Genomic DNA, 12,940 nt, shown 5'->3' with positions numbered 1-12,940 from the left:
TCATAACTTAGCAAATGCATCATTACCACTACCTTAAAAGAACTATGCATTAACAGACTGTTGCTTGTTTGGCTTAGTTTTGTTTTGTTGGGTTTTTCTTGGTTTTATTTCAAGCTACAGTTTATCAGTGAAATCTCTTTTTTGCTTGCTAAAAATTTTCAACAGAATCTTTGGCTATGAGTTAGGTGAAAAATGAGCATCTGTAGCGAATTAACTGCATTTTATTGTTCATAATTGCAGGAATGAAAACTAACAAAAACGGGATTTGACTTTTAATTTACTTTATTTTTATGGCGGGTTTTTTTATTGGCTCACTTTTTTACCTGTTCTCACTGGATGCTGAATATCTCTTCCTTCATCTGCTTCACTAGGAATTGTGTGTGTTGAGAACGTGGAGTCAGCTCTAAGATTTAATTACATTGTGTACTATAAGAGTCAAATGACAGTGGAAAAATGACAGTCATAAAAAGAAGTTTGATTTGAGTAAAAATATAGTCTTAGGTTGTGGAGCATATATGTTCTATTTTTATATTTTAAATATTTATATTTTAAATTTTAAGGGTTTTTTGTTAAGTATAATGAGAAGAGTAAGATTCAGATTATTATATTAATGACAATAGTTCTATCCTCTTGGCTTTTTGAAGAAAACACTTATTAATGCTGGCAGTGTTCTTCTGTTGAGATACTAGCAGTGAAATAAGTCCCTTTCAGGTGAGTTCATTTGACTGAGTGATCTGTCAGTCAAAATTTTGAAATAAAGTACAAGCAGCATCTTTTGGAACAAAAGGCTTAATTGTCAGTGACTTTTACTGAACTTTGACTTCCAAACACAAAGAGATCACCAAGATTTTTAAGGAGTGCAAAAGGCACAGATGTGGATCTAGGACATAGCTGCTATAATGAAGGAATGAGAGATTCTGCATTCCATGCTTGAAAAGGGATTTCCATGACAACTGTCATTTTAAAATGGAAGGTAATATCTTGCTTTAGTTTTATGAACAATTTTGTTTTGGAATTTAGGAAAGAAAAAGAGAAGAGATATTTTAGTCTACTCACTGATGTTTTACTGGACAGTGTATGTTTTTTTTTACTTCGGACTGGATTTCCCTTTCCTCCATAATATTTTGGGTATAATAAAAAAATGTTAAAAAGTTCCTACACTGCTGAAGGGATATAGATGTTTAGGTCCTATAAAAACTGTCACGGACTTGCACAGTTAAATTCCTTGGTCCCATTTGAAAATCCTACTACTTATCATAGCTTGTCATGGGCAGAAGTGTGACACAAGAAAATTAAACAAAATAAAGATTTTCAATCAAACACAACCTCTTTCAAGCCTTCAGGGGTGGGAAAGGCCACGTACTTGTAACACCAGCTTCAATTTTTCTGTTGTCCATAGAGAGGATTGTGCGACAAGAAAGGAAGGTTCCAAAAGGAAGTGGAAATGTTACCTTTTGTAGTTGAACATTATTGTTCTGGCAACCACCTTGTAATATTTTTCTCTTGTTATGGGACAAGAACAGTAAGTTCTTGTACAGGTCAGGAATCCACTGTACTGCCAAAGGAGTTGAGTACTTAATGGTCCTGTTTAATGGAATCTTTTAGTAAGGCAGTTCATGTATCAAATATGATACAGAACATAATGCCCAGAGATGCAGGTGCATGACTTTATGTTTTTGCCATGTATTGTGTTTCCTTGAAGAATATTTTCTGTTCATCTGTGCCTTTTGTTTCTAGATTAGTCAACAGCAGTTGTGACAGCTAGTGCACTATTTTGCGATCACTTTTATGGTCTTGAATAAAGACATTGAAGGGCAAAGCATTTTTAGAACTTTTTTGATACCATATAGATAGCCAAGCTGTGCAGACAGAAAAAGATGGAACTGTTAAAATTCATAGTACTATTCTACAGGCTCTGTCTAAAATCTGACATATACTCAGATTTCCAGGTGGAGGAGTTTCAAACTTCAGTTATGGTACTTCCAAATTACAATCCTGCACTTAAGCAGTATTAAAGAAAAATCCATGCTGCCCTAGGAAAAATTGAATAAACAAATAAATAGTCCTTTAAAGCTGTGGTTGGCCAATTTTAGCTTTTTGTGCATTTTCCAAAACTTTCTGATAAGGAAGGCTGTAAAACTCTCAATAATTTAACTTCAGTCTTTTAAAATTCCAGTAATAATTACAGGAAGTGAACCATAAAAAGAGTAATATAAACCCCCAAACCAAGCACCAAATAATTTAAATTCCTCATAGCAAAAAATAGCTTGGGATTTGGATGGATTTCTGTCAGAGACTTGGAATCGTGTGGGCTTATTAAAAAAAGAAAAAAAATCTTTTCAAAGAATTGTATAAAATTAGCACAAAAATCATGGCACAGTGATACCTTTCAAAAATTTTCCATCAGTCTGAGGGATTCAATGTTTCCATCTTTGAACTTAATTTTGATAAGGTTCTTATTTTATACTCTATATTTTGTTTTAGAGGTGATAATAAATGGAAAAATGAATGTTATCCTAATCTTACTCAATTTTTAATTTTTTTTATGATCCAATTAGACAATTTGTAATAATAATTTGGCATGCTGTTTTCATTAATTTTCCATGACCCTTGCATTCTGAAGTTTTTATATAAATTTGCACAAATTTTTATTACCTACCTCTAAGAAAAATTATGCTACTACATAGACAGAAATAGAGGAAGTATCAACAATGGAAACTAAGAGAACTGTCACATGCCACCCAGATTTTGAGGATCCTAACTTCTCTTAACTGTTAGTCATGTAACTTCAGTGACATAACAAAGGTATGGGAAAACAATGAAAGAAATCTTTTCTTATGATAAATGTGTCAGGGGTATATAAAAGTTCTATCATTAGAAAACTAAAAGGATGTTATGAGGAACGGACCTTAATTAGGTAATTGCTATCTATAAAATGCAATAGATTACAACTTCTCAGTCTGCATTTTGCTCTCCTAAAAGCAGATGAAACAGTGAACTTTCATTTCAGGCTGTAATTCCCTTCCTGATTTTCTCTAGTCACTCACAGGAACAACGAGCTGTTTCATGGGTTCTGGTCAGCATGCAGGGAGAGCAGAGAGGCTGCCAAAAATATATTACACCATGGTCTTATATTTCTTGGCTTCTTCAATAGGTGAAGGAGAGAAGAGGCTTTATATTGACGTGCTACAAATGACAATGTCTACATGCTAAAATCATCCTATAAAGGCAGAGGAATTATAAATGTGAGAAAAATCTCGTCTCGAAGAATTTTTAGAGAGACGAGTTGAAGGAGCAAAGCAAAACAGGGTTTAATGGCCAAACTGCACGCACAGGGTGCCTCGCCACAGCGAAGTCGCCGGGGAGCACAACGGGGAGGGGGAGGTCACCCCCATTTATTTCCTTCACGCCACGCCCTCTTCCCTCGCCTGCAGGAGTCCATCCCTCCGTAGTCCATGTGTGGTCCCGTGCACGCTGATTCGAGGTTACTCCATCACTTCACTTCTTCACTGCCTTCTTTGGGTAATTTCTTGCTGATTGGCCCATCCAGTCGCCCTATCAGGCCCTACCACCGTCTGCAGGCCCTGACAACAGCCCCCCTTGCTGAGGCTGCTGCCTCACAGACTGCCCCCCAAATTCACCTGTCTAACCTGCATGCGGAGAAATCCCCCCCTTAAAGGGCCATTCCACTTTTCCAAAAAGCAATTAACACAGAACCTTTTAATTCAACTGTTCAAATCAACCAAAACCCCTTCCTTCTACACCTCCCACAATGAACCCTCTCTTTTTATTTCTCACATAAATCCTCTCAGGTGCATCAATCAATCTGTCTATACCATTAGTGGTTGATGTTATATATAACATGAGAGAAGGATCACGTGAAAATTTGGGGAATTAAATACATTAAGTAATTTCCAAAAGTTACTTCCCCTACAAAAGTCTGTTGAGCATGAGGAGAGATTCTAGCCAGCTTTATTCATATAAAGTAAAAAAATCCGTCTATGCTTTTATTCTGACAAGATTTCAAAATAGTTTTAATTAAAAAAGCTTTCAGGAAGAGAACTGTTAAAAAAAGTGGGGTTTGAGAATAATAAATGAGAGCTTTTTTTTAAAAATAGTCTTGTTTTCATCACTTACCCTTAGTGAAGGCAGCCATTCCATGGCAGATTTACAAAGACAGATGAATGACAAATCTTCCTATTAGTACTGTATTTTACCATTTAAATATCTTTTCTATAGTTACTTTTATTTATTTGCCATATGGAGATAGTTAAACTGTTTCTTTATTAGTGAAGTTCCTCCTTACACTCATGCTCTAGCATTGACTATCTGAAATATGAAGGAATTTTTTTGTTCTGTGCTGAAAATAGATTTCTGTTGTTTCTGAAAAAGCCCTAAATCCCATTTTCAAAATATTAAATTAAATAGTTGAAAAATCGTATGGCATTTTGAAAGTTTATTGACAGAGTTACTTTGCAGTAACTTTGCTGTTTCTTCTTTTTTTAAAATTATTAGATGTTGATTGACTTAGTGGAATAGCAAGAGTGGTCAATGCATTATTTAATATTCCTTGTGGTGAACTAAGACAGTGAATCAATCCCTTGTGTTCTGAAACGCATATTGCCAGTCTGGCAAGATACCATCTCCTGAAGTCTGAAAACAAAGCTTAGGTAAAAGGTCAATGGTAACCCCAAAGAATAGTGCTGTTGACCTGTGCTGTAAATTCTTAATACTTTTTTGAGATTTCTTGACTGTACTTTTGTATGATATACATTCTATACTGCTCTGAAACATCTCTTCAAAGCCTTGGCTGCTACAGAAAATGCTGCCAATTCTGGCTGATACAACACACCCTGATATGCAGAAGGAAAGAGAAAGGCACATGAGATAATCATATCTGTGTAGTTATAAGAATGGATAGAAAATCGGTAAAAATGATGCACTAAATAGCTGCCTGCAACTCTCTTTTGGCCTTTGTGAAGTCTTACATGACTAATGGTAAATATGACATAAAATATTCAGGTTGTAAATAATTTTGGGGGTTGGATCATCAACTACTATAGTTTCACATAAACCTTTGGATTAAATCATTAAGCATATCTTCAAGGTTTTTGAATCTATACAATCTGTAATATAGTAATGCCGATCTGTTAATCTCTCCATCTTTATGTCTCCACGGACAGCTACAATATCTTCAAAGGGCAAAAGGGAAACTGATGGCATGTGCCAGGTCACGAGTACTAATTCCATGCTATTACCATTGGTGCCTCATTTACTATAGTTTTATGTCCTCACAGTTCTGGTTTGGTTGTTTAAGTGCAATTATTAGTTAAGGACTTTGGGGTCCCTCAGTATGATAGTGGCAAAAAAAAAATCCTGTTTTTCTCAGACACATATATAAAACCATTGTTTCTAAGGCCTAAGGCTTCTTGACTTAGTAAAGGAAGATAATAATAGAAGTTGCTATTTCAATAATTCACTATACTTCAACCATGACAGGATGGAGGCAGAGCAGAAAAGTGCAAACACTCCTAAGGTAAAATCTAGGTTACTACCCCTCCTACCAGCTCTTTACTGCAGACTCTTATTATGCAAATTGTGCTGTTTAATTGAAGTGTAAATTACTCTAATGTACATCATCTCTGAATTTGGCATGCTGTTTTCATTCATTTTCCATGACCCCTGCATTCTGAAGGAGGTCTTAATTAAAGCACTATCATAGACAGCCTGGCAGCAAGTAGCATTATTAGCTGGTGTAACAAGAACAGAACATAAATTCAAGTCATGTGTCACGTCTCTAGCTTTCATCTCATCAGCTTTGAGATTGAGCTCTGTTATACATCTGTGTGCTTCAAGCAGAGATGCACTCTTGCTATGCTAGTACTTTAATGCTGAATGAGCTGGCACAACAATATTTTGTGCACAATTTGGTATAACCTTATATGCCAGACTGGCACTCTGACCTCCACTTGTAGTCTGTTGACGTCTAAGAAAAAAACAGAGATAAATAGTTGCATCACACTCCTCTTAGATTTTTTATCAATAGTATGGGTCATTGATTTTAAGATGCTTCTCTGAATCAAGCTCTACTTGAGCCTTTCACTCTCTCTTAATTGAAGCAGGATCCTCTGAAAGCTGCCCATTGTTAGGAAAGCCAATTTGGAGCTGTTGAGAATATTTCACCTTTTCCGACTTCCAAATTTTTAAATGTATTTGTTTTTTGTTGTTGTTTTTGTTTGTTTTGGTTTTTAATCAGAAAATGTTCAGGAGCTCAACACTTCTCTATAGAGAAAGCTACTTATATGCCCATGGCCCAACTACAGCACTCCTGACTATTGTTTTTACCTTTACAAGTTGTGTTTTTGGGATACATCAAGTAGGGAAAAACTGTAAACCAAAAGAACATTTCATTTCTGCAGTGAACTCTTGCTTGCAGTAAGGTACTACAAAATGGTAATACAAAATAATACAAAAATGGTTCATGAAGCACTTTGTTTTTGCATAACTGCTTTTTTATGTTTTCTGGTAGAAGCAGGGTGTGTTGGAAGTTGTCTCTTTCTGAGACGTTGATTATATTCTGAGAGTGAGGTAGTTCTAGAATAGAATTTATTAATGTTCTGAAGTTTCTCACTTGTTTTCACATTGAGAAATTTGAAGAGTAGTAAAGAATAGAGGAAATTAATATATTTGTTTTAGGATGATACTTAGGAATTAGGCCTGCCAGATAGAAGACCTGTATAACAAAGGAATCTTTAAACCATGGTATCAATGGTTGGTGGAGTAGCAGGCATGGATTATATACTGGAAAAGCTGGTAGCCCATGGCTTGGACAAGTGTACCCTCTCCTGGATTAGGGGCTGGCTGGAGGGTCGGGCCCAGAGAGTGCTGGTGAACGGAGCTGCATCCAGCTGGCGGCCAGTCACCAGTGGTGTTCCCCAGGGGTCTGTGTTGGGTCCAGTCCTGTTTAACATCTTTATTGATGATTTAGATGAGGGGATTGAGTCCACCATCAGCAAATTTGCTGATGACACCAAGTTGGGAGGGAGTGTCGACCTGCTGGAAGGCAGGAGGGCTCTGCAGAGGGATCTGGATAGACTTGAGAGATGGGCTGATTCCAGTGGGATGAAGTTCAATAAGGCCAAGTGCCGGGTCCTGCACTTTGGCCACAACAACCCCCTGCAGCGCTACAGGCTGGGCACAGAGTGGCTGGAGAGCAGCCAGGCAGAAAGGGACCTTGGAGTACTAATTGACAGGAAGCTCAACATGAGCCGACAGTATGCCCAGGGGGCCAAGAAGGCTAATGGGATCCTGTCCTGTATCAAAAATAGCGTGGCCATCAGGACCAGGGAAGTGATCCTTCCCCTGTACTCTGCGTTGGTGAGGCCACACCTTGAGTATTGTGTTCAGTTCTGGGCCCCTTAGTTCAGAAAGGATATTGAGGTGCTGGAGTGGGTCCAGAGAAGAGCAACAAGGCTGGTGAAGGGACTGGAGCATAAGTCCTATGGGGAGAGGCTGAGGGAGCTGGGGTTGTTTAGCCTGGAGAAGAGGAGGCTCAGAGGTGACCTCATCACTGTCTAGAACTACCTGAAGGGAAGTTCTAGCCAGGTGGGGGTTGGTCTCTTCTTCCAGGCACTCAGCAATAGGACAAGGGGGCACGGGCTTAAGCTCTGCCAGGAGAAATGTAAGTTGGATATCAGAAAAAAATTCTTTCCAGAGAGAGTAATCAGGCATTGGAATGGCCTGCCCAGAGAGGGGGTGGATTCACCATCCTTGGAGGTTTTTAAACTGAGATTGGATGTGGCACTGAGTGCCATGATCTAGTAAATGGACTGGAGTTGGACAAAGGGTTGGACTTGATGATCTTGGAGGTCTTTTCCAACCCAATCAATTCTATGATTCTATGATTCTATGATGCCATCTTACGATGAGAATAATTTGTTCTCTTTTTCAATATAGCATGCTTTGGTTCGAATATATTTAATTTTATTCTCACCAGTAAAAAAGGCAGTATAGGACAAAACAAATTATGATGTTTAAATGAATTCAGAAGAGGCCAACATAATTATTTACATATTATATATTTAAGTGATTATTCTTATATGTTACTGTCTTATGTTGAGCTGGCAAAATGCCAGCTGCCCAACACAGTGTCAGCCTCCCTTTCCCCCCCCCCACACTGAGAAAAAGGGAGGAAAGAAAAAAATCTCAAAAGAGGTTTAAACTTAAACTAACTATATATATTTATGCATAAAAGAGAATATGAAAACAAAATTCCAATTTAACGCACACTTACACAAGTTAGATGTAACAACAATTTTCTACTTCCCACCAAAACCACATTTCATTACTTGAGATTCATAAAGCACTTTAAAAGACACCCAGGAAGGAACAGAAAGAAAGAGTAACAATAAAATGTTTCTACTTCCCTGAACTAAAACAAAACGTGAAGTAGCAAGAACCGGGACAGCAGGACAGCTGCAGGATGTCCTGTCTCTACTGCAACCATGATGCCAATTGAGAAAAACACTCCTACTCTACTATAGTTATATCTCAGGTTTGCATTATCTGGTATGAAATATTTCTTTGGTTACTTAAGTCAGGTGATACTTGTCTCTCCTAATCTACGTAGATTCCCTGAGCCTGCTAAATTGAGGCCTAGCTAAAACTAAAGCCAAAACTACCACAGTTATCTTAATAGGTAATTATTTATTATGAGTGAGGTGAGTGTCTGCTAAAGACTGCCTGATCAAGAAAGGATGTAAATAAAGTCTTCTTACAGCTGAAGGAAACCTCGAAATTGGGGGTTTTGCTAATCACAGTCAGCTTTAGTCGCCTTGGTATCTGCTGGAAGAACATTGTAGGAAAAGGTTGTGTTTGAGATCATTTGAGGAACCTGAACATACATAAGTCCATGGGACTTAATGAGGTGCGTTCCAGAGTCCTGAGGGAACAGGCAGGTCCTGCACCAGCCTTAGGGAAATACCCAACATCAACAGGCACAGAGGATGAATAGTTTCAAAACAACCCTGTGGAGAAGGACTTGGGGACAAAATAAAAAAGTATATCTCTGTCCTTAGCGATTTTCAAAACTCTGTGGGATCACAGCCCTCAACAACTGCACTGGGTGGACTTTGAGCTAGTTGACCTCTGGAGGCCCTTCCTGCATACCTGACTCCATAAGTCTGTGATACAATGTGTGTACAAGATATCTTGTATTCAATCGGCTTTTATTTCTTATGCAAATTGGCAGACGTTGGGTTATAACTGTGCAACAGTTTATTCTAAAAAATGCATTATTTCTTATTATACGTATTTGCTGATTTTAATTCAGATAGTACAAACAATTCCGTAGAATAGCTGGAACGTCTACTATGACCAGGGAACACCTACAGCTGCCAAATTTGAAAAGCAACCAGCTGGCTTTGTCATATGTCAGTCCCCTTCATAATATTAATGTCTACTTAATCAGAGCATGTAGATTTGCTTTTCAAGAAATAACAGCAAAATAAGTGATCTATGCACAGATTAGTGCCAGCCATTTTGTTTCAAAATTTTAAAATCTAGTTCGGCTTTGCATTCTTTCTGGTTAGAAAAATAAAGGTGTGTGTTTCCTTGCTTGTCATTTATTTATTTATTTTCTTGATGTAAAGCTCAGCTTTAGCTTTTCTCTCTGAGCTCTACAGAAGAAAAGAAATCAGTGTGCAATGCCTTTACTGGCTGCTGGCAGCTGTCAAGAGATAAGATTCTAGGTTTGAGCCTCCCCTGGTTAAAGGGGAGATAAACTGCACTAATGCATTTTGTTTTTCACTCTGTAGGCCAATTTGTACAAGTCCACTAGCCAGCCAGCTTACATGGTTTTGTTTCTAATGACTCATATGCCTATTGAAGGTGTTTGGAGGCACTGGTTTAGATAAACTTAATCTGATGGATGAGAATGTTTAGGGTACCAAAGGCACAAATCAGTAAAATATTGGCATTACTAATTTCACAGCTCAGGAAGGAATGGGTTTTTCTGATGGCTGTAAGCACTGATCACATGAAATATCCCTCTTATTTTCCCAGTCAGTGCTTCTGAAATGCTACCATCTCTGAACACTTCACAAATTTCCTTTTGTGTAAGATGTGGTCTTCCTTGTTCTTGTTCCCTTGATTGTAATTCTTGCTGTAGCAGACAAAGACCTCTTTCATCTGTGAAAGGTATCTGTGAGATGCCTTAAGAAAGACAGCAGAAAACTGGATTACGAGCCAAGTTAGTGTGGGCTAAGATAAAAGAGTAGATTCTTTAATGTCCAGGCTTAGGGTCTTCAGGAATACATGATGACATGCCTTTTTAAACTGATTTCTATGGTTTTTATAAGATTGTCCACCCAATCCCCAGTTCACGCATATCTCCTGTCCAGCCCCATCCTGGCCCCAAACCCCATCAGGATTTGAGTCTGAGGGACGTTGGGATCCCTTCTTCATCATCTTTCTCTTCCTTGTAGCATGCAGGAATACTTGGAGGTCTTCCAGTGTTCTGGCTTTGAGGTTCTTGGTCTATGCTTCTGTGTCATAGCAGAGGCCTTAAGATAATATTCTGCCTTCTACCTTGAAGTCTAAATAACTAATGGAATTTTAGGCATTGATATGGGATAGGGCTTAGAATATATAACATTGAAATTTAGTTGTTAGAAATATTAGCACACTAAATCTGCATTTTACTGCAGTTACAAGTACTTCTAAAATCTATAAAAACCAAAAAAATCAAAAATCAAAAACTCCTGAGGCATCAGTGAAAGACTTTGAAGGCCAGTATTTTGACCTTCTGAAAGCTAGTTATCATCAGTACATAGTCTCTTCTGTATCCCAGTCTTGCTTAATTTTCTTAGCCTATATCTTCCCATTTTCAGTTGGTCTGACTCTCTTTGTTGTTTCTCTGAATGTCAGTATTTGGAGATGTTTAGTCTATCTTTTTGCATAGTTGGCCTTTTTTTAGGGTACCCCTGTTTTTGTCAAATTGTTTGAGCTTGACTTCTTCAGCAAAGCAGGGAACATAACATGGAAGGCAAACCAAAAAAATACCTTATATAAAATACAAAAATCTCAGCATTGAAGTCATATGTGAGAAATAATAGTTTTGCTTAATGTTCTATGTGAATTTGAGTGAAACTTTCAATAATGCCTGTTCTCTTTCCATTTCAGTGAGATTTCTATCTGTAGATGATGACTCTATATACTAATAGCATGTAATAGATCATAGTCAAGTTATCAGGCCAAATTATGCTGTTTACAACTGAAAGAACATGGTTAATATTCAAAAAGTTCAGGCAAAGCTTTGCATAAGTGGATACTTGCAAGTGCTACACTTTGCAACTGGCTGGCAATTTTGAAACATTTTTCTGTAGTGGATTGCAGTAATTACAATAATTGCCATTACCTAATCAAAGAATGGACTGATACTCATTTGTGGTAGACTTCCTTTAAATCTTTTGTCTGGTTTTTGCTTTCATTTGATTAGAGAGTGAGCTGCAGATAGACCTGCAATACATCGAGGCCTTTGATGGATGGCATATGCTTGTGGAGCCTAGAAAGCAAATATATTGTTGTCAATGCTGGACAGGGAAACTGCATGCTCTCAAGCCATAAATTCTGATAGCCAGACGTTTGCAGTGAAATTTCTTTAGTTTCTGCTGAAGGATGGCTAACAAACATTAAATATACTTGCTTTTGATATAACAAACTAATTCGTAAGGTGGTAGAATGTAAGCTATGCATTGCAGTCAGAGAGATATAACCAATTGAAATTAGTAATAGTTTTTGAAGTACATTAGATTTTTGCTGCTCCTATTTTGGTTCACTTAGAAAATTATGTCTGACCTGAACTCAGGATTTCTGATGTCTTGAATACATGGGAGATATGGGACTGATTTACAGTGCAGAAAAAATTATTAATTGAAATGTGCAAGGATAATGGAAGAAGGAATTTTTATTTAATGTATACAACATGAGAGATAGATGCAAGTTCATTTTTCATTTGTGGAAGCAACACAGCTATTTAAAATGAAAGTACCTTTAAGTATTTTCTTTCTCTTAAGTTTGGTAAATCAAGTATTTTTAGTTCTATCACAGTACCAGGAGACATTCCAAAAGAATCTCTATTGGGAAAAAAAGAAGCAACTGAGATGTGTGTACATGTTTATGTGGGAGAGCTGATTAGATTTCACAGCTTGTTGACTAGAACGAAGATCTGCTGTAAAGTCATGGAGCTGTACATTGCAGCAAAAACTGAGATGAAAGCCTGTATTGTCCAAAATTTTTACTCATCCCCATAATAAATGCATGTATATTAAAGATTAGTACATGAATCTTTTGGAAACGCAGAAGTGATTTGTGTATGTACAATGAAGTCAAGTCATCGTGTTAAATAGATGCTATCTATTGTAAACACAGAGGAATATTCTGGGTGAAGTTCATCTCAAATTTATCTAGACATCAAAATATGAGATACTTCAGCGTTTGGTTTTGGTGGAATGATAGTACTTCTAAATCAGAGGCAATTTATCCATTTCTTCTATATTTCCGTGTTACTATAAGATAAATTTTCATAATTCATACTTTACCCTACTGTCCTTAGAAGAATTACTATTGGGCTAACCTTTAGATGTCTGCATCTAGGTTCTATGAATCCCACCAGTTTATGAAATTATTTACCCCAATTGTAATGTTTTACTACAGTACAAATAAAATGAAGTCCACATGGTCTGGAGCAAAGAACCTCTGCTGCTGATATGCAGATGTGAGTCCCTTTTCTGACTATCTTGTAGTTTATGGAGTGTTTTCAGATGCCTTAGCAGTGACATGTAGGCTAGTAAATTAAACACTTCTATGAGCAGCCCCAGGCACTGCAGCTTGCTTGCCTGTAATGTCAGATTGCTAGAACAGTCATTGGCCCAGTTTTGTG

The 12,940-nt window shown here is 37.4% G+C and overlaps 1 protein-coding gene across 2 annotated transcripts in view; it reads left to right on the top strand.

The window, feature by feature from the left end:
- The window catches only part of ITGBL1 (integrin subunit beta like 1), a 146,683-nt gene that overhangs the window by 76,220 nt on the left and 57,523 nt on the right, over nucleotides 1–12,940 (top strand). The window lies entirely within an intron of this gene.

This window comes from Pithys albifrons, chromosome 1 (assembly GCF_047495875.1).
Source record: "Pithys albifrons albifrons isolate INPA30051 chromosome 1, PitAlb_v1, whole genome shotgun sequence".
Classification (NCBI taxonomy): Eukaryota; Metazoa; Chordata; class Aves; order Passeriformes; family Thamnophilidae; genus Pithys; species Pithys albifrons.
The sequence above is the reverse complement of the archived record's forward strand: the minus strand, read 5'-3'. Positions and strand labels throughout refer to the sequence as shown.